The following is a 23,220-nucleotide window of genomic DNA, read 5'->3' on the forward strand; positions in this document are numbered from 1 at the left end:
TGGAGACATATCTCCACTTCACCACCCATTACTAAGTAGCACAGATCTCAAAAACAAATTCTGCACGAAAAGCAAAATATTATGAAGAATATCAAAAAAAGGGTTAAACAAACAATTTTGTATTGAATTCAAATCAATGTGTTAGTTTATTAGTAACTTTGCAAAAAAGCCTACTACTAGATGAGAATCTTAATCCTAATTGTATTATTGTTATCAGTTCTAAAAATGACTTAATTATACAAAGCTTATCCTATTTATGTTTTCTTCCAGTTTTGTCGCTATGCCGTTTGTTCTCCCCAGTTGAGAATCAGAATCGGTTTAATATCATTGGCATATGTTGTGAAATTTTGTTGTTTTGAGATAGCAGTACAGTGCAATAAGAAATATATATATATGCAGACATCCCACCTCTCCCGGAAGATCCGGGAGTCTCCCGCATATTGATAGTGGCTCCCTGATGCCTGGAAATTATATACAATATCCCGGAAATTGATTTTTTTGAGAGGGAGAGGGAGATCGAGCAACCTGATTGGTCTCTCTTCGTGCTAAGAGTGGTCCCCAACCACCCGGCCACGAGAAAACAATATGACTTGGCGATATGAAACGATATGAGTCATTTGCACCTTTCCTCATTCCCTGTCACACACTGTTGAACTTGAACGCATGCAAGATCATTACGCGCGTGTCATCCATGTCAGCGCGGGAAGATGATCAACTTCTCGAGCTTGCAAATGACGGCGGGCTGAAAAGTATGTTTGACATAACATCTCTGCCGGCATTCTGGATCAAAGTCAAGGCTGAATATCCTGAGATAGCCACGAAAGCACTGAAAACGTTGCTTCCATTTCCAACATCATATCGCTGTGAAGCGGAGTTTTCTGCAATGAATGCAACGAAAACTAAATTGCGGAATAGACTGGACATAAGGAACCCCCTTCGAGTATCGCTCTCTCCCATCACCCCTCGATGGGACCGTCTTGTTGCAGGGAAACAAGCCCAGGGCTCCCACTGGTTCAGCGATATTGGTGTGTTGCAATGATTTTATATGTTCATACGGGAAAATATGCGTTGTGTGTTTAATATCCAAACGTTACTGAAAATGTTATGATGCTATTGACTTATTACCTATATTCCGGTCGTGATTAGCACCCCCCTGCACCCCCCCCCCCGGTCGGCCGGTCCGCAAGAATATTGTCAATATTAAACCGGACTGCGTACAAAAAACGCTGGGGACCCCTGCTAAGTAGACCTATAAGTTTTCTCTGTGGGCGGGCTTTATAGTCAACCTTAAAAATAATGAGTTTTGCTCGCTGCACTGTTTGCAACAGTGACTTTTCTATTGCCCATGGCGGGTTAAAATGTAAAAGACATGTTGAGGTGAGTTTAACAGGCGTCATTACAGCATAGCTAACGTCATTTAAGCTAGCTGGCTGGCTGCCAAGGAGCTACGCTATTGATGTCCTACGTGATGAGGCCAAACTCCCTGTAGACTTGCTTAAAGTTGTAATAGAATAAACATGATAATGTAATATAATATAAGCACATATTTTAATGTCATATTTGCGGCATATACCCAGCTTGGTTTGCAGATTAGGCAAAATCACTAAATAAAGTATTACATGCACCCTTGGAGGTCGACGGGTGGGGGGTGGTGGTGGTGGATATGATGTTGCGGGGGGGTGGGGGTGCTACGTCCCTGAAATGGTGGTGATACCTCCCTGAAATGAGTTTTTGCAGGGTGGGATGTCTGTATATGGTGGTTGCCTGACGATGACAGGGAACCTGTGCCGGACAATTTTTAAAGTGGGAAAGCCACTGCAGCGGGACTGTTATACTCTCTCAAACTCAGAAATCCAGAAGCAGTGGTAGGAACAAGCATCACAACCTGGGGCTTTCCTTGATTGCAGTGGATGACCGTGACGTCTTCTGTGCTTTGTCATGCCCTTCGCCCTCCACCGAACGTTGCAGTACAGCCTTCCTGGCTGTTGGATCTCACTGTAGATCTCTCCTGCCCAATCCATCAGAGCTTCACATGCTAGGACAGGTGTGTCCCTCTCTCACCAGGGTACGAGGCCCGTCATCAGCCCATCTGTTGAAGTGGTGTATGGGCCTTTGGTCGCTGCCGCATGCAAACAGCTACTGGGAGACGCATCTGAGAGCTGAGTGTCAGGTGAGGACCAAAGATGGGTGAGATACCCCGGAATGCACATAACAAGCCCCCTTCAGTGGAGGTGCCACCCCTCCCTGTGTGTATATACATGCACATCAGTGATCTTGAAGCAAATGCATTCGGGCACTCAGATCCAGCTTTTGTAATGTGTGACAAAATGGCTCCAACACCACAAGGGGATGCATGGCATACCAATCTGATGGGCAGGGAAGAGTCATAATGGGTGAGCAGTTCATCAGATGTTATTAGTCTCTTTGTTTCCATGAATGCTTTTTCACATCTTTCTGACCATTCCTACTTTGCTAACAGTGTGTTCAATGGATGCAGCACTGCAGCACTGCAGCAATGCTTGGGAAAAGACGATGGTAGTAGTTTACAAGGCCCAAGTATGACCTGAGTTGTGACACATTTTCCAGTTTGGATGCCTGTAGCACTGCTTCAATCTTCTCTTGTGACCTATGTAAGCCATGCTTGTCAATGACATCCACAATACGAAATTTCATTCTTGAAAAACTCGCATTTACCTCTCTTTGTGCACAGACCATACTCACTCAGCCTAGTAAGCACTTTAACAAGGTTCTGGAGCTGCTCTTCATCATTCTTGCCAGTCACAATGATGTCATCAAAGTAACATTGTGTTCCTGGGATATCTTGGAGCATTTGGTCCATTGCTCGTTGTCAAATTGCTGGAGCTGATGTGACGCCAAAGCCAAGACTATTATACTGGAACAGTCCCTTGTGAGTACTGGTTGTGAGGAACTTCCTGTTTGACTCCTCAATCTCCGTTAGCAGATAGGCTTGTTACAAGTCAATCTTTGAAAACCTCTGCCTGCCTGCCAAAGATGCAAAAGTGTCTTCTATTTACGGCAGGGGATACTGCACAGTACGCAACACCAGGTTGACGCTCACCTTGAAATCCCCACAAGTGCGAATGGCTCCAGCCTTCCCTTTCTTGATCACTGGGACAATGGCCATGGCCCAATCACTCCACTCAACCTCGAAGAGAATTGTAAATGCCTCTAAGTTCTGCACTTTAGCATCCACTTTAGGATGTAGTGCATAAAACAATGGACATGTTTTATGGAATCTTGGTGTTGCTGTTTCATCCAGTTTAATTCTGGCCTTCATACTTACGAATTTACCAATCCCCTTCTCAAGCATCTTCTCATTAGCATTAAGCATTGCCATTGCCTATTGATGTCACACTGAGAGCTTCGATTGAGTGCCAGTCTAGTTGGATTTTTCTCAGCCATTCACGTCTGAAAAGTGCTGGCCCTCCACTTTACAATGCATAAAGCTCTAACTGCTGTGTTTGACCTCTATACATCATATTTACCTTCAGTTTGCCTTTGGGAGACACCTTTTCACCTGTGTAAGTCTTTAGCATCACTTGAGGTCTTCTGTAATGGCATTTTAGGAAGCAGTCCATTGTAGTCAGCTTCTGGAATTATGGACAAAGTTGACCCCTTATCCAGATCCATTTTTAGTTTTACACTAGACAGATCTATTGTGATCCAGATGATTTTGTGATCTGCTTCAGTCATACTATGCAGTTCTAGGCATGACAGTTCATCTTTGTCAGACTCTATGTTGTCTGAATCTGTTTTACATTCAGTAACCTTATGCATTTGCTTAGATTTACGTTTGAGAGTTTTCAGTTGGTTGTGCTTTTTGTCTGCCTTGCACATTCTCTCTATGTGACCTTGTCTGTGACACTTTCTGCAGACTTTTTCTTTGAGCCAGCAGTTATTTACATCATGGGAGGATTTGCCACATCGATAAAATTTTGGGCTTTTTACACCATTCAGGGACATTTTGTGCATTTCACATTCTAACCTCTTTTTCTGTAGTTCAGTTGCATCCTTTGCTGCAGTCTCTAACGATATTACAATGGTCAATGCACGTTCTAAGGCTAGGTCTCTTTTGGACAGTAGCCTCTTTTGAGTGCTTTGACTATGCATGGCACAAACAAGCTCTTCCCTTAATGCACCAGAAAGTCCATCTCTAAAGTCACAGTACTGGGAACGTTTGCAGACTTCTGCAATGTATTCGGAAATGCTTTCAACTTTTGACTGGTGCCATTTGTAAAATCTAAATTTCTCAGCTATTACCAGCAGTTTAGGCCTCAAGTGATTTTGTAAAATTGTAACAATTTCATTGACTGTCTTGCTTGCTGGCTTTTCAGGAGTTACTAAGTTGTGTAAGAGACTGTAAATTCTTGGGCCCATTAAGCTAAGAAGCGTAGGAGCTTCTTTTGCTCCTCCATATTGTTTGCATTACAATACAGTTCCACCTTCTGGAGATACGGCTCCCAGTTTTCATTAGTGCTATCAAATCCATCAAGTTTCCCGACTGAAGCCATCACTACGTTATTTTCACTTTAAATTCAGTGCGTCTTTCACTGTTATTGTGCACTGTACTCTTGAATTTGTTAGTATCTGTGATGGCTTTCTGGTGCTGTTTAACTCTTGCTGTTTCGTCCCGTAGTTGACAGTGCAGTTCGCGATAGGTTTGTACAGGCTCGCATTGGTCACCAATTTGTTGTGTCTGTGCACAACTACATATTGAATAAATAAAAGCATGCATATGGGAGATGGCTCTAACTGGTATATTCACATTGGAGCAAGAGAGAGAGAGCAATGTACATGCGTAGACAAAGTGCATGTGCAAACAACAGATCAATACATAGTGCAAAGTGGGGGTGGGGGTTCATTGCTCTAAAAGAAATAGGCCCACACAGTACATTTATTCCTTAAATATTGGAGTCATAGAGCACTACGACATTGAAACAGGCCTTTTGGCCCATCTAGTCCATGCTGAATTATTATTCTGGGGTGTTCTTTTAAGTGCAGCACTGAAAGAAGCAAATGCAAAGAACCATTTTATTTTCTTTGAAGAGATTTTGAAAACCAATTTAGACCTTAATGAAAATACGATGCAGTCATAGTGCTTCTGCTGCTACCCATTTTGCAGTTTTTTTTCTGTTGTTAGTGCAAATGGAACATGATTTTCTTCGTTCCTGGAAACACCGGTAATTATGTTACCCCTTTGAACATTAATTATGCTAACTTAAATTGGTTCTACATGTTTCAGTGACATGTACAGTTAAGCATTGCTGGTTATAGTTAAATTACACTTACCTAAGAATTTAACAATGCAATAGAAGATAAAAGAAATAAAGGCTGAGATTTTAACAGCGAGTGCTTTCATTATAATGCATGTGAAGTCCGAACCAAGTGTAGTGGTTTGGTGAATACACCTCTGCCGTACCAAAAACAGTGGAATGAGGCTGGAATAAAGTGGACATTGTAGTCAGTCTACTTCATGCATAAACACAAGAGGTTTTGCAGATGCTGGAAATCCAGAGCAACACACACAAAATGCTGGAGGAACTCAACAGGTCAGGTGGTATCTATGGAGAGGACTATAGCAGTTGATGTTTCAGTCCGACACCGTTCTTCAGGACTGGAAAGGAAAGGGGAAGAAGCCAGTATAAAATGGGGGGGGGGGATGTGGAGGGAAGGTGATAGATGAAGTCAGGTGAGGGAGAAGGTAGGTAGGTGGAGGATGGGATGCCGTGAGAAGCTGGGATGTGGTAGGTGGAAAAGGTAAAGGGCAGAAGGAGAAGGAATCTGACAGGAGAGGAGAGCGGACCGGGGAGAAAGGGAAGGAGGAGAGGTATTAGAGGGAGGTGATAGGCAGTTGAGGAGAGCGGAGTTAGAGTGGGGACTGCAAATCGAGAGATGGGGGACGGGGAGAAATTAAAAAAGTTAGAGAAATCAATGCTCATGCCATCATATTAGAGACTACCCAGACAGAATATGAGATCTTGAGAGTGGCCTCATCATGGCAGGAGAGGAGGCCATGGACCAACATGTCGGAATGGGAATGGGGGTTGGAAGTAAAATGGTTAGCCATCAGGAAATCTTGCTATTTGCAAATGGAGTGAAAGTGCTCAACGTGCATATTGGTTTGCTTATTTTTTGTAAATTATGCATACAAATTCATAGCTCTTCTATATAAAATAGGAAAGATGAATTCTCCAGTGGGTTCTGCAACAGATCATAACATAAAATGGAGAACCAATAAAGCTGATAATCTAATGCCAATTGATCTCACTGACTTTAACGGCAGATTTAAACTCTGTAACTTGAATTACATTATGGTATACTGGATGTCATCATATCCCTTCCAAAGTGTTTAGAAATCTGAGTGAAGCTCTCCAAATCTCTTTTACTATTTTTTAAAGTAATTAACCACCATAGTTCTATGATATATAGAGAGAGGAGCCAGAAAGGGCTGGTAACATCATAAAGAATCCCAACTGCCCTACTCATGGACTGTTTGTCCCACTGCCGTCAGAGAGGAGCCTTTGTAGCATCCACGCCAGGACCACTAGACTCAAAAACAGTTACTTACCCCGAGCAATAAGGCTGATCAACACCCTCACATACAAGCCCACCCCTTCCCACCCCCACCACCACTAATTTGTCATTTCCTGTCAGAGTCACCTTATGTACAGGTACTTCAGTACCTAGAATCACTTTATGGACATACAACCAATCTATGTCTGTAATCTATTTTATGTATTTATATTTATCTTGATTTTATTATTATAATTGTGTTCTTTATCTTGTATTTTTTTTTGTGCTGCGTCAGATCCAGAGTAACAATTCTCCTTTACACTTGTGTACCGGAAATGATATAGATTCCTGAATCTTGAATCCTGAATTTGGATGGGAAATAGTTAATCTGCAATCATTTCCAGGGATTACAACACACATCAAAGTTGCTGGTGAACGCAGCAAGCCAGGCAGCATCTCTAGGAAGAGGTACAGTCGACGTTTCAGGCCGAGACCCTTCGTCAGGACTAACTGAAGGAAGAGGCTCTTCCTTCAGTTAAACCTGACGAAGGGTCTCGGCCTGAAACGTCGACTGTACCTCTTCCTAGAGATGCTGCCTGGCTTGCTGCGTTCACCAGCAACTTTGATGTGTGTTGTTTGAATTTCCAGCATCTGCAGAATTCCTCGTGTTTGCATCCAGGGATTATAATCTTATTTCCTTACAAGTTTTTAGAAATCAATCTTTAATGAAGGGAGATGTGTTTGTGAAGATTAATGGTCGGCTTTGAGTGTCTTTGGTGTGGTTCAAACATTGACAAATACTCAAATCAAAGTATGCAAAGAAATTGTGGTCATTAAAATAAAAAAATATTAATTTCAACAAGAGCTGTACCTAATATATGAATGTAGTTATGAAGAAAGCATGACAATAGCTGTATTTCATTCGGAGTTTGAGGAGATTTGGTATGCCAGGAAAGACTCTAGGAAATTTCTACAGATATACTTTGCAGAGTATTCTAACTATTTGCTTCACCATCTGGTATGGAGGGGCCACTGCACAGGATCAGAAAAAGCTGCAGAAAATTGTAAATTCAGACAGCTCCATCATGGGCACTAGCCTCCCCAACATTGAGGACATCCTCAAAAAAGCAGCATCTATCAATAGGGACCCCCACCACCCAGGACATGCCCTCTTCTCATTGCTGCCATCAGGGAGGAGGTACAGGAGCCTGAAGGTGCACGCTCATCATCTTAGGAGCAGCTTCTTCCCCTCCACTATCAGATTTATGAACAACTCACGAATAGTACCTCACTTTTATTTGCTCTCTCTTCCCACTATTTATTTAATTTATTTTCAAAGTTACACTCCCTATATAGAGCTATGGTTCAGAAGACTTTTGTACAGTACCGTATTTGTCAGTGTGGAGCGGAGGGCCAGTTTGTAAATCCGGCGGGAGCAAAGGTTGTTGAGAATGACGAGGGTGGGGCGCCACAGAAGGGGTGTAGGACAGATGGCAGAGAAGGAATGCCAGGGGTGAGGGGTGGTGTGGGTGCAGACACACCCAGCCCTGAGACAACAGGCAAGGTCATTTGATTCCAAACAATTGGTTTATTGATCATTCCAGGATGTCTCTCTGGTGCTTTCTGCTTAGACCATATGACCATAAGACATAGGAGTAGAATTAGGCCATCTGGCCAATTGTTCTGCTCTGCCATTCAATCATGGCTGATCCTTTTTTTTTCTCTTCCTCAATCCCAGTTCTCAGCCTTCTCCCCATAACCTTTGATGCCATGTCCAATCAAGAACCTATCAATCTCTGCCTTAAATACACCCCATGATCTGGCCTCCACAGCTGCATGTGGCAACAAATTCTACGAATTCACCACCCTTTGTCTCAAAAAATTTCTCCGCATCTCTGTTTTGAAAGGGCGTCCCTCTATCCTATGGCTGTGCCCTCTTCTCCTAGACTCTCCCACCATGGGAAACATCCTTTCCACATCTACTCAATGAGATCCCCTCTTCATCCTTCTGAATCCCAGTGAGTACAGACCCAGAGCCATCAAATGTTCCTCGTATGATAACCTTTTAATTCCTGGAATCATCCTGGAACCTCCTCTGGACCCTCTCCAATGCCAGCACATCCTTTCTAAGATGAGGGGCCCAAAACTGTTCACAATACTCAATGTGAGGCCTCACCAGTGCCTTATAAAGCCTCATCATCACATCCCTGCTTTTGTATTCTAGACCTCTTGAAATTATTGCCTTCCTCAAAACCAACTCGACCTGCAAATTAACCTTCAGGGTGTTTTACACAAGGACTCCCAAGTCCCTCTGCATCTTAGATTCCTGGATTTTCTCCCCGTTTAGAAAATAGTCCGTATGTTTATTTCTACTACCAAAGTGCATGACCATGCATTTTCCAACATTGTATTTCATTTGCCACTTTCTTGCCCATTCTCCTAATCTGTCTAAGTCCTTCTGCATCCTACCTGTTTCCTCAACACTACCTACCCCTCCACCAATCTTCCTCCACTCTCCCTTCCCCTCTGCCCAACCATGATCTCATTGAAATTCACTGAATGTTGATAGGACTAGATAGGGTGGATATAGAGAGGGTGTCTCCTATGGTGGGGGTATCCAGAACAAGAAGGTACAACCTCAGAATTGAGGGGCTACCTTTTAGATCAGAAGTAAGGAGGAATTCTTTTAGCCAGTGAGTAGTGAATCTGTGGAATGCTCTGCCACAGACTGTGGTGGAAGCCAAATCCGTGGGTATATTTAAGGCTGAAGTTGATTGTTTCCTGATCGGTCAGGGCACCAAGGATATGGCAAGAAGGAAGGTGCATGGGGTTGAATGGGATCTGGGATCAGCCATGATGGAATGGCAGAGCAGACTCGATGGGCTGAATGGCCTAATGCTGCTCCTATGTCTTAATGTCTAATGGTCTTATGATTCCCCTCTCCCTGCCCCCTTCCCATTCTCAGTCCACAAATAGACCACATCAGAATCAGATTTATCATCACTTACATATGTCATGAAATTTACCTACTTTGCAGCAGCTGTACAGTGCAATACATAAAATGACTACATCATCATTGTAATTGTGTGGCATGTAGTATGATATGGCGATCATGGCTTTATAGATGACCAGGACCGTTCTCGGCAAACATTTGTACATTGGTGGTTTGCCATTTCCTTCTTCTGGGGAAAAAATTACTACAGAAATGTGCAAAAGTCTTAGGCCCCCTAGCGATATATCTTTGTGCCTAAGACTTTTGCACAGGACTGTTATTTGTTTCTTACTGTAATTTATGGGTTTTTTATGTTTTGCATTGTACTTCTGCCGCGAAGCAACAAATTTCACGACATATGTCAGGGATAACAAGCTTGTTTCTTATTCTGAGCTTTCAGCAAAATTGCAATTCAGCACCGGAACTTCCTGTTTATTTGCACTCTGTAATGTGATAAACTAGAGCATAAACAATTTTTTCATTGGAAATGAGTAGGAAATGCAGGAATAATTGCGTTATGCGTGGCTTGATAATACATCTAAACTTAGTTAAACTGTCACACTTAGACATCCAGACCTGCTGATGTATTGACATTGGCCTGTCATTATATCTTCCTTGGATGAGAACAGGAAGGAAGAGGCACAGGGCCAGCAAAATAAACTTTAAGTTTTATATTTGACTCTTTTAAATTGCAAATTAATTTTATTGTGTCGGTCAGAAGGATCGTTCCCAAACGACCTATTTGAACAAGCATGTGGATAGGATAGGTTAAGAAAGGGGAATAAAATGAAAAGATTAGCTTTATTTGTCATATGTACCTCAAAACATACAGTGAAATGTGTCATTTGCATCAGATCAAATCAGCGGGACTTGCACTTGGGCCAAAAGTCGCCACGCTTCCAGCACCAACATGCCACAACTCTAACTCTGACCCTAATTGTACGTTTTTGGAACATGGGAGGAAACCAGAGCACATACAGGGTCACGGAGAGAATGTACAGACTCCTTACAGGCAGTGACCGGTATTGAATACTGATTCCTGATTCTCGTGTTGGGCACATGGCCAAATGGTTAAGGCGTTTGTCTAGTGATTTGAAGGTCGCTAGTTTGAGCCTCAGCTGTGGCAGCGTGTTTGTGTCCTTGAGAAAGGCACTTAATCACACATTGCTCTAGTCTGTGAGAGAGGTGGCGCCCCACACAGACTTCCAATCTGCGTCTTGTAAGGCATGAAAATGCCCCCCCGACGCAGGCCTCTCATGGTCTGAGTCGACGTTCCCTCCCCCCCCCCCCCACCCTGATCTCTGGCTGGCTCTGTAAGGTGATGTGCTAGCTGATGTGCTACCATACTGCCCCATACAAGGATATGAATCAAACGCCAGAGAAATGGAGCTGGGTTAGATGGACATCTTCGTTAGCATAGATAAGTTGGGCTGAAGGGCCTGTTTCCCTGCTGAATAACTCTGAATCTAACTCATAAAGGCAGCTACCTCCTCTCTCCTTGCACCGTATCTGTAGAATGGCCTACTGGTCAATCCCATGACCCTGTCCTCTTTTCAATGGACTGCATGATCTTCTTCCATGTCTTTGTACATCTCCTGGATACAAGCAGGTAGTCAGGCCACTGGGAACCAAATGAATTGTAGAAGAGAAGAATCGCAAGCCTTGGAACCTGGATGAAGATCCTCATGCCAAAACTGCCAGGGAATCAAGGTTTGGGTTTCAGTCTTTCCTTTGCTCTTGAAAGTTAGAGGAATCCAGACTGTGGGGAACCTCACACCCCTATTTCGTCAACACCGGTGACTGTTTTAACGTTGACTTACCAATTACCTTAAACTTCTTTTGTAAATTTTGTTCTATCACAGCTTTGCTTTATGCTAACTTATCCAAATTCTAGCAGGCAGATTATGTTTGCAAATCTGTTATTCTTAAGAATTTTGGAGCCGTGCTGTCTGCCTCATGCTTCCTTGGAATTTAAGCATTTGAAATAGTGATCTCCTGTTTATGAAGGATTCCATGTATCTATCAAACTGCAGGTTTAATTTTATCTTGTTCCTGCTGTTATTACAGCAAGAAACCTGGTATAATGGCTGTGAAATAATTTTTTTCCAAGATCAAGAACACTACAGCACAGAAACAGGCTTCCTCTGGCAGCTCATTCCATATTCACACCATTCTGAGTAAAAAAGTTTTTCCTCAGGTTCCCTTAAATAGTATTGTTTTTACTCTAGTGAGGCATACACTTATGACGTAGTGCCGTAATGATGTATGCCATTCACGTACTCCATACATATAACCCATAATGAATTATGTAAACAGAGAATGCTTAATCAAACAATATATTTACAATATTACTCGAATATTACTGAAATATTAAATTCACGACACTTGTCTTACCAAACCTCAGTGGAAAATGCCTTCCTGCATTTACCCCATTCCTACCCCTAAAACTTTTGTATACCTCTATCAGATCTCCCCTCATTCGCCTATGCTTCAAGGAATAAAGTCAAGTGACTGGTGGAATATGAAGTTAGAGCAAACCTTTTTAATTCCCCAAATTGTGCAGAAACTTTTGATATTGACTTAGTTTGGTGTCCATCATGTAAAAACAAAAAAAAAATCTGTGGGAAATTTGTTCTTTTAAATTTACTAGGTTTTGCTTATGTCAGCAGATGTTGACACTGAAATACTTAAGAGCAATAATGTAATATTTAGGCAATTGGAAATTGATCCCAATTTAAAGAGTTCATGGAACTATCCTTTGGGGGGGAGCCACTAACTATATCCTGCCCCGTTCATTATCACCCTCCCACTCCTGATCAATTGCCAAGATGTTTATCCAAAGGTTCCCATAAGAATCTTCCAAGAACACCCACTGTTTCTCCTCACCCTTTTGAGCCTTCAAGTCAGTGATAGACAGCATTTCTTCCTTGATACTTGCATCAGGAAGAAGCCATCGGGATTTTCAAGTCCTTATCTAATGTGTATCTTGAATTGTTTATAGCTATTTTCCTGACAGCATTCAGAGGGTCGCTGCCCTTGAAGAATCTCAATTGCAAACTTGTGATTCATCTTTATAAATGTCAGCTCATTTCATGCATAAGTATTTCTTGAAAGAGCAAATTAAGACCAGTATTAGAGAATTTTCATCTGAAAAGGTGAATGTTCCTTCAGGTAAATGGTAGATTTGTGTTCCTTCACATAGTAAAATATTAAGGGCTCCTTTTCCTGTTGAATCAGGTACCAATTATTTTTCTGAATAACATTAAGTCTGCTCACTTTTTGTCTGTGTGAACATCAGGTCAGTTTGAGGGCAGTGTGGAGGGCTGGGATTAATCATTTAAAAGCAAATAAGAGTCCTGATACCATTCCAGTCTGTAATCTTTTATACAGCGCAGCACAACAGTGAAATAAATCATATATAAATAATGAGTATTAGAACATTTTGTTTGCTTTTGTCATGTTTTGACTGCAAAAGGCAGGATCTCTTATTCCTTGTCTCCTTAAGCTGGAGTTCAAAGTGATCAAATACCATTTGCTTTTGTTTTCTCAGAGAACCTAAGGTTACTGAATGATAAAGTGATGAATTACTTTCAGCTCAAGAGCGGGATTTCGGTTTAGTTTAGTCGTCTGTGATAACAGCTTTCTCTTCTCAGAGAGTTTGCACTCCTCATTGAAATTAAGTTTTGATTCCTCTGCATGAGAGTGGTGAGCTGGACAGTTCAGTCTGCCTCGCAGACAGTTCAATGTTAGGGGAGAGCCAGCTCTTCTGACTGAAGCATATTATTGTGTTGACCGCAGTGCTACTGGTTGAATCACAGGAGATGGAACCGGGGGCAGGGCCGGAACTCTTCAGACTTGCTTTGCTCTGCACTGTATTCCACAATCGGATCTGTGCTCATCACCCTCCAGCAGCTCCCTCTTCAAACTCCTCTCCTCATCTGCCTCAATCCCCTGTTTGCTTCCACCTATCACCCACCTGCCTCCTTCTACCAACACCACCGCTCTCCCTCACCCGTGGTTTCATCTGGTGGTGGAAGTGTGGTGACACTTGCAGATGACGCAGCACAATACTCCCTAACTTCACTCTGTGTTGTGATGTAGTGTACATGTGACAAATAAATAAATCTAATCGTTATCACCTTTTAAAATCTTTTCTTTGTCTGCCCACCCTCCTTCACTCCCCCTCGGTCTATCTGGCCACCGTCTCAGCCCTCTGCCTCCCCTCTCTATTTTTATGTTTTCTTCCCTCTCCACTCTCTGTCCCAATGTAAGGTTATGTCCCGAAACACCAAGTTCCACCCCCCACCCCAACACCCCAGCAACCCCCACAGATGCTACACAAATCGCTGAATTTGGAATCAGAATCGGGTTTGATATCATTGGCATGTGGTGTGAAATTTGTTGAGTTTGCGGCAGCAGGTCAATGAAATACATAATAATAGACCATAAGACCACAGGACCATAGGACAAAGGAGCAGAAGTTGGCCATTCGGCCCATCAAGTCTGCTCCGCCATTGTATCATGAGCTGATCCATTCTTCCATTTAGTCCCACTCCCCCACCCTCTCACCATAACCTTCGATGCCTTGGCTACTCAGATACCTATCAATCTCTGCCTTAAATACACCCAATGACTTGGCCTCCACTGCCGCCCGTGGCAACAAATTCCATAGATTCACCACCCTCTGACTAAAAAAATTTCTTTGCATCTCTGTTCTGAATGGGTGCCCTTCAATCCTTAAGTCATGCCCTCTCGTACTAGACTCCCCCATCATGGGAAACAATTTTGCCACATCCACTCTGTCCATACCTTTCAACATCCGAAATGTTTCTATGAGGTCCCCACTCATTCTTCTAAACTCCAAGGAATACAGTCCAAGAGCGGACAAACGTTCCTCATATGTTAACCCTCTCATTTCTGGAATCATTCTAGTGAATCTCCTCTGAACCCTCTCCAACGTCAGCACATCCTTTTTTAAGTAAGGAGCCCAAAACTGCCCACAATACTCCAAGTGAGGTCTCACCAGCGCCTTATAGAGCCTCAACATCACATCCCAGAGAATAGGGAGAGAAAAAAATGCAAGTTACTGTAAATATATGTACATATTTATATAAAGTAGTTAAGTTCAATAGTGCAAAAAAAAAAGACATTAAAAAATGGTAAGGGAGTGTTCATAGGTCCAGAAACTGGATGGCGGAGCGGAGGGGGGGGTAGGAAGAAGCTGTTCCTGAATCGTTGAATATGTGTCTTCAAGCTTCTTTACCTCCCTTCTGATGGTAGCATTGAGAACAAGGCATGATCTGGGTGATGGGGGTCCTGAATGATGGACAACAACTTTTTGAGGGATTGTTCCATGAAGATGTCCTGGATACTATGGAGGCGAGTGTTTTGATAGAATTCCTCCAGTGAGCTGCTTTTAGCTTCAGTTTCTCTGTGTTGCCCATTCAGAGCAGAGATGTGAAGAAATTTTTTTAGCCAGAGGGTGGTGAATCTATGGAATTTGTTGCCACAGGTGGCAGTGGAGGCCGAGTCATTGGGTGTATTTAAGTCAGAGGTTGATAGGTATCTGAGTAGCCAGGGCATCAAAGGTTATGGTGAGAAGGCAGAGGAGTGGGACTAAATGGGAGAATGGATCAGCTCATGATAAAATGGTGGAGCAGACTCGATGGGCTGAATGGCCAACTTCTGCTCCTTTGTCTTGTCTTATTTCCTCTAGCTCTAATAACCATTTCTAACTCCTGTTGGCGACATAGTAACATAGCAGTTATGCAATTGCTCTACAGCAGCAGTCAGTGATCACCAAATCAGGGTTTGATTCCTACCACTGCCTGTAAGGAGTTTGTACGTTTTCCTCGTAACCCCTGCGTTTCCTCCCGCTGCTACGATTTCCTCCCACATTCCAAAGATGTACGGTTAGGTTTTGGGATGGTACGTTGGATTCCGCAAGGATCATCAAGTTCTGGAGACCCCAAGGGTGATGCCGTCTGGAGATGAGCTCCTGGTCATGTCACCCATGGTGGTGCGGTCCAGGGGGAGGTTCCAGATGAAGAGTGATCCAACCAAGACTTAACGGTGGAGCTAATGGAAGATGATGACACATCACAAATGGCAGTGGAAGTGGAGAAAGGCTGAAGTTGTCTTGCATTCCATGCCACTAAAACCTAAACCCGATCTATCAAGGACCGTGTGGTGGCTGCCTGTGCATCAGCCTCCCCACGTTAAACAAAGTCAAGTACAGACATTCTCCGTTAAGGGAACAGCCCCTGCGGCAGAACATCACTCTCAACATGAGTGATCGCACTACTACTACGTGGGCACTGGAGCTGTGATGACACCTGCCCCCAACACAATCCACACTGTAGTGATTTGATGCAAATTTCTATTTTGCATTTTGCTATATATTTTGATGTACAAGTGACCATTAAATCTTATTTTTAATCATTACTTAACAATTTGACTTCAACTGTACTCTGTAATAGAGGATTTCACAGGTTCCACCATTCTCTTGTGGGAAGAAGTTTCTCCTCATGTCAATATTAAATTATTTATTGACCAGAGATGGTGATTCCTGGACTTGGACTCTACTTCCATCAGGAAGATGTCTCCTGCATCTGATCTGGTGGGTTTGTTCTATGAGGAGAAGCAAAGCAGCATTTAGAAGATTGAAAGGATGTTTCAATAGACAATAGACATTAGGTGCAGGAGTAGGCCATTCGGCCTTTCAAGCCAGCACCGCCATTCACTGTGATAATGGCTGATCATCCACAATCAGTACCCCGTTCCTGCCTTCTCCCCATATCCCTTGACTCCGCTATCATTAAGAGCTCTATCTAACTCTTTCTTGAAAGCAGCCAGAGAATTGGCCTCCACTGCCTTCTGGGGCAGAGCATTCCACAGATCCACAACTCTCTGGGTGAAAAAGTTTTTCATCAACTCCATTCTAAATGGTCTACCCCTTATTCTCAAATTGTGGCCTCTGGTTCTGGACTCCCCCAACATCGGGAACATGTTTCCTGCCTCTAGCGTGTCCAATCCCTTAATAATCTAAAATGTTTCAATAAGATCCCCTCTCAGTCTTCTAAATTCCAGTGTATACAAGCCCAGTCGCTCCAATTTTTCAACATATGACAGTCCTGCCATCCCGTGGATTAACCTCGTGAACCTACGCTGCACTCCCTCAATAACAAGAATGTCCTTCCTCAAATTTGGAGACCAAAACTGTACACGGTACTCCAGGTGTGGTCTCACCAGGGCCCTGTACAACCGCAGAAGGACCTCTTTGCTCCTATACTCAATTCCCCTTGTTATGAAGGCCAACATGCCATTAGCTTTCTTCACTGCCTGCTGTACCTGCATGCTTATTTTCAGTGACTGATGAACAAGGACACCTAGATCTCATTGTACTTCTCCTTTCCCTAACTTGACACCATTCAGATAGTAATCTGTCTTCCTGTTCTTGCCACCAAAGTGGATAACCTCACATTTATCCACATTAAACTGCATCTGCCATGCATCTGCCCACTCACCCAACCTGTCCAAGTCATCCTGCATTATCACGACATCTTCCGCACATTTCACACTGCCACCCAGCTTTGTGTCATCTGCAAATTTGCTGATGTTACTTTTAATCCCCTCATCTAAATCATTAATGTATATTGTAAATAGCTGCGGTCCCAACACTGAGCCTTGTGGTACCCCACTAGTCACCGCCTGCCATTCTGAAAGGGACCCGTTAATCCCTACTTTTTGTTTCCTGTCTGCCAACCAATTTTCTATCCATGTCAGTACCCTACCCCCAGTACCGTATGCTCTAATTTTTCCCACTAATCTCCTATGTGGGACCTTATCAGAGGCTTCTGAAAGAACAGGTACACTACATCCACTGGCTCTCCTTTGTCCATTTTCATAGTTACATCATCAAAAAATTCCAGAAGATTAGTCAAGCATAAATGTTCAGAATTCTTATGGAGCCTTGCATTGTAGATGTAAAGGATGATATTTCATGTACAACTAGGACTCATGGTCTCGAAATAAAGGACCAGCCACGAGGAGCAGAGATTCTGGGAAATTTCTTCATCTAGAGCAGGGGTTCTCAACCTGGGGGTCCATGGCATTAAAAAAGTTGGGAACCCCTGATCTGGAGCATATTGAATCTTCAGAATTCTCTTCTCAAGTGTTATGGATGCTCTGTTCATGTGTCTGTTCCTGATGGAGATAGGTAAACGTTTAGACATTCAGATTCAGAATATGGTGCTAGTGCAAGAAAAATGTGCTGATGTGCAAGATCAGGATTGATCTTATCAGGTGGCAGAGCAGAGACAAGGGGCAATTGGCTTTCATCTGCTTCTATTTGTTATGTTCCAATGCTTGGGTTTCAAAGTTCGAAGTGAATTTATTATCGAAGTCTGTCTGCCATATATAACCTTGAGGTTCATCTTACAGGCAGCTACAAAACAGAGAGACAATAGAACACACAAAAATCCGCACACATCAAAGACCATTAAACATCCAAAGTGCTAAAAAAGAACAACTTGTGCAAACAATGGAAAAAAAAATTAAGTAAATAATGCACAGAACATGAACCGCAGAGTGTCCAGAACTGAGTACACAGCTGTTGTGAGTGAATCTGGTCCAGGAGCTTGATGGCTGCGGGCCAGGAACTACTCCCAAATGTGGTAGTGTAGACCCAAGGCTTGTACACCAGCCAGTGAGAAGCGAGGGAGACGGGACATGCTCAAATGAGGGATCTGGGCTGACATGGAGAATTCAGCTGAACATTGGCTTGCCCTCCACTCCTGGCCTTGTAGCTTAGACTGGCTAAACATCGGTTTGTTTCCTGCTCAATCCGGCCTGCAGTCCTCCCCAGCAATGGCCGCCATGGCATTCTCGAGAGTCCAGTTCGCTGAATTGCTCAGGAGACTGTAAAAACACCAGATCATCAGACCGTTCCAAAGCACGCCTTCCAAAGGGAAGTTACAGGCCGTGGATTGCAGTGATCATATTCTAAAAGAAATATATCTAGTAGCATATCTAGTAGTTTCGTCAGCTGTCTATAAAATGTTGCCATATATCACCAGTGCCATCTTGGGTTTGACTGAATTCTTCAGCAAATTCTCATGAGGCTTGGTGAGAGGAAGACAGTTTGAAATGGAGCAGTGCCAATTTATGATAATGACATGATATTGCAAGAAACCTACTGGATCCTTATAAGTGTGACTCATTAAATCAAAACCGACATTAAGCAAGTCTTGTTGCCTGTTGCATTGACTTGAAGTTGGGCTGTTCAAGTTGTACATCGGTTTTGTGGTGATAGGTTGGTAGGTAGCAGTGGCACTGATATGAGATTCATAAGAGCTTTATCAGAATCAAATTGCTATTGATGTACATTCAGTGTCCACTTTAGTAGGTACACCTGCTTGTTAATGCAAAAGCTAATCAGCCAATCATGTGGTAGCAACTTTATGCATAAGAGCATGCAGACATGGTCAAGAGGTTCAGTTGTTGTTCGGAACAAACATCAGATGGGGGAAAAATGTGATCTAAGTAACTCTGAGTATCTCAGAAACTGCTGATTTCCTGGGATTTTCATGCATGACTGTCTCTAGTGTGTACAGAAAATGGTGCGAGAAACAAAAAAAAAATTCTCGTGAGTGGCAGTTCAATGGGTCTGAGAAAGGTCAGAGAAGACCACAAACATATACTCAGTGGCAACATTATTAGTTCCCTCTGGAATGTATCTCCAACAAATGTAGGTGGCTATGCGTGTGTTCTTTACTTCTATCCTGGATAATGCAAAGTATGTAGAAAGTCCCAAGGAGGTATGTTGGATTGTTAGAACATGTGCAGCTGGTTGACTTGGTGAAATGTTTACAAAGTGACTGTGCATATAAACATTCACAACATACAGTTTCCAGTGAATGGTGCAAAAAAATCCCCCAAAAAACATCCAGAGAGCGACAGTTTCGTAGGCGAAAATGAGAGAGGTCAGAGGAGAATGGCCAGACTGATTCAAGCCGACAGGAAGGTGACAATAACTCACTGACAACGTGTTTCAGCAGTGGTGTGCAGAAGAGGATCTCTGAATGCTCGACTCATCGAACTTTGAAATGGATGTGCTACTGCAACAGAAGACCATGAACCTGAGGAGGAGGTACCTAATAGAGTGGCCACTGAGTGTAGTTGACATGAAATTCATTGATTTGCAGCAGATGTACAGTGCGAAGATAAAAATACTATAAAGAAGTTTATTTTCCTCTCCGGTCTAAATGATTAACTCTTTATACTGATGCAGAAGGATATAATGTAGGCATGACAAAAGCCTGCTTAATGGATTGAAAAAATGCAGGTTCTGAGGAACTGGGAAAAAAATGGAATGATAAAATGCTGTAGAACAATGGGAGACTTTTAAAAAGTTCCTCAGTAGCATGCAGGCAAATTTATATCTTATTAGAAAGAAAGAATGAACTATACATTCATACAACTCCATAGATGAATAGAGGCATACAGTAACAATTGGTTATAAAAGACCCCTGCAGCGTAACATCAGTGGGAGGAAAATAATGGAATATCTAGTAAGGGAGAGGAGCAGAACAGGCAGAAATGAAAAGTATAAAAAGATTTTCACATAGTGAGGTCATGCTTATTCAAGTTCAATGGTTTGAATAAGAAACAGAGAGCATTTCATGCCTATCTCTCCTAACACTGTTTATCTGTATAAATTCTATATCTCTGTGTCCCCCGCATGTGTGTATAACTGTTAAAATGCCCTTTAAATTTTATTACTGTTCCTGCTTCCACCACCTTTTATGGCTGCTTATTCTAAATATTATTTGTCCCCTTTCTGTGTGAAAAATTTACCCCTCAGTCCTCCCCTGTACCTCCTTTCCCTCACTCTAAACCCATGGTCTTTGGTACATGGGAAAATAAAGTGCTAACTTGAGAGATAATATCATCAGTAAATGAATGAAAGTATGATTTAATGAACTGTGGGGAAGGCATCAGAAACTCTCTATTCTCTATATCCACCAAAGTCCCCTCTAATTTCTCGATATCTACCAATGTTCCCTCTAATTTTTTTTAAATGGCTACATGGATCATGGCTTTGAGCAGGAAATTTTTACACAGCCTGAAAACTGTGCAGCATTTTAAACTGTACCGCCGTTCAGTGGGCCGGCGGTTTCTTAACAATGAGCTACCAACCTCCATTCTGTGTTTATTGTTACAATTTGTAGCAGTGTTGTAACTTGAAACACTGACAATGTAAGCGTGTTGAAGCTCTGAAATGTTTCAAAGTAAAGGTTGTGCTATGTTTATTATTTAGAAAACTTCTGAATTATATTCATTAATGCATAATTAATTACAGGGTACCACAATTATATTAACATAGATTTCAAAATTATATTAGCATAACTTTAAACTTGTATTAACAGTATATAAAAGAAAATTCCAGCTGCGCAGCTCCAAAGGCTATGTGTGCGGGAGCACTTCCATTACTTCATGGCTGAGCACCCACACAGCTTAGAGGTAACAGTGCCTCTTATAATTTTATGTACCTCTATCATGTCACCTCCCAGTCTCTTTCGCTCCAAGGAAACAGATTTAGCTTATCCAATCACTTCTGATAACTCAAACCCTCCAATCCAGGTATCCAACGTCCTTGTGAATCTTTTCTTTAGCTGCTCCAGCTTAGTCACACCCTTTCTGTAGTGTGGTGACCAGAAATACACGCATTTACCTTAACTAGAATACAAAAAAAATAATTGCATGTGACAATTTAGGTGTGGTTTTGCACAAAAATTGTGTGGAATTGCAGCAAGATTTGCTCAACCCTGCTTCCAGCCCTCTGACACAAAATACCACCAGTCCTTTTCTCTCATTTCTGATCCATTGAACTATATGTTTCGTGAACCACAGCACATAGATTCCACTGTACGTCAGGGATCAAAGGTCAACTATATTCTCCATATACATTCACTTGTATTAGAAATCTGCTGCAATGCATTGATGTGACAGGCAGCATAAAGCAGCAACTTTCAACAATTATAAAAACAAAAGGTATATTTAATGCCAGAGAAATGTATACGTACTGAAGTTCTTTTTCTTCGCAACCGTCCACAAAAACAGAGGAGTGCCCTAAAGAATGAATGACAGTTAAATGTTAGAACCCCAAAGCAACCCCCCCCGTTCCCCTCTTCCATGCGTATGCAGCAGCAAAGCAACGATACCCCCTCCCCCACCAGCAAAAAAAGCATCGGCACTCCCCACCAAGCATTCAAGCGTGCAGCAAAGCATCAATAAAGGCACAGACTTGCAGTACCCTAAAGACTTATTCACCCAGTAATTTGACATACCACAGGTTCTCATTCTCCCTAATAAGGGAGAAAGAGGTATCCCCATTTCACAGCGAGAGGGGAGACGTAACAAACAACTCGCTGATTTACGATGTTAAAAGTCCGTTGCATTACTTTTTCCAAGCTCTGTGCCCAAAGATCTTGGGTCTCTGGGCACACAGCTAGCAGTCAACTTGTTGCTTTCAATCTTCTGTCGCCCACATCACACCGATCTGCGGAGGCACCAACCTCAAGTCCACCCACCTCCAGAGCCACGAAATCCCGGAACCTTAAAGGTGTGCTAGTCTTCTAGGCCATGTCCTTGATATGTTGAATAATGGCCAGTCCTGAGACCGGGTCCCATTGCCGCAAAGAACCGAAGTCAGCATGTAACTCCAGGTCAGGGTCTTCAAAAGAACGCTGAAAGGGAAAAATAGAGATATTAAAGACAGAAACACAGCTGTTTCCAAAGATGCAAGCGAAGGAGTCGCCGTAAGCGTCAGCTTCTCCTAAGCTTCACGGTTAAAGTAGGGATATGGAATAAAATATGCATAAGTACATAAATACCAACATCTATCTACAATGTGCACAGCATTGTTATCAAAAAGTGGTTTAAAGTGTTTACAGTGCAGTGCAGTGACTGAGGTCATAGATGGAGGGTGGTGGGGGTTGCTGTCTAGTATGGTTGATCAGATTAACCGCCTGGGGGAAGAAACTTTCAAAATGGTGTGAAGCTTCTGTTTTAATAGCCCCATAGCACTTTCCAAAAGGGAGTTTTTGGAAAGGGCAGTTTGCTGGTTGGGTGGTTCTGCCATGATTTTTCCTGCCCATTTCCCTGTCCTGGACACATACAAGTCCTGCAGACAAAGAAGCATCAATATCAACATACATTTGATGAGAAAAAGTATTCTTTTTTTTTATTTATCCCATAAAATTAACCAAATTACATTTGTTTCACATTATGTGTCCCATTTGATTCCTCTTGCCTTCTCTCGACATGTCCTTATCCACTTTACAGATATTTGGTGCCCTCCTCTCTTCTCATCTACTTTTGTTGGAACAAATAGAAAGTGAGATATGTAGATCGAGAAGCCTGGGATTAAGTATATTGCTTAGTGCCTTGAACAGAGCAGTGGTGATGGCTAATGGCTTTAGAATTGAAAATGATAGCATCACATGACCGAATAAATTATGGGCTGTTTCTATCATAAAATAGTTTATTTTTTAAATGGGATGAATTCTTGGATCACTTTGCACTGAAATATATCATCCAGGGACATACTCACAGTGCAGCAGATCTAGCTGGTAGTCTGCAAATTATATATAATCCTTTGTAATATGACTTACATATATTGAGGTCTATTA

At 42.5% G+C, this 23,220-nt stretch overlaps 1 protein-coding gene across 4 annotated transcripts in view; it reads left to right on the forward strand.

Moving 5' to 3' along the window:
• The window catches only part of cacna1ha (calcium channel, voltage-dependent, T type, alpha 1H subunit a), a 510,834-nt gene that overhangs the window by 164,765 nt on the left and 322,849 nt on the right, over positions 1-23,220 (forward strand). The window lies entirely within an intron of this gene.

Source organism: Mobula birostris, chromosome 9 (assembly GCF_030028105.1).
Source record: "Mobula birostris isolate sMobBir1 chromosome 9, sMobBir1.hap1, whole genome shotgun sequence".
Lineage (NCBI taxonomy): Eukaryota > Metazoa > Chordata > Chondrichthyes > Myliobatiformes > Myliobatidae > Mobula > Mobula birostris.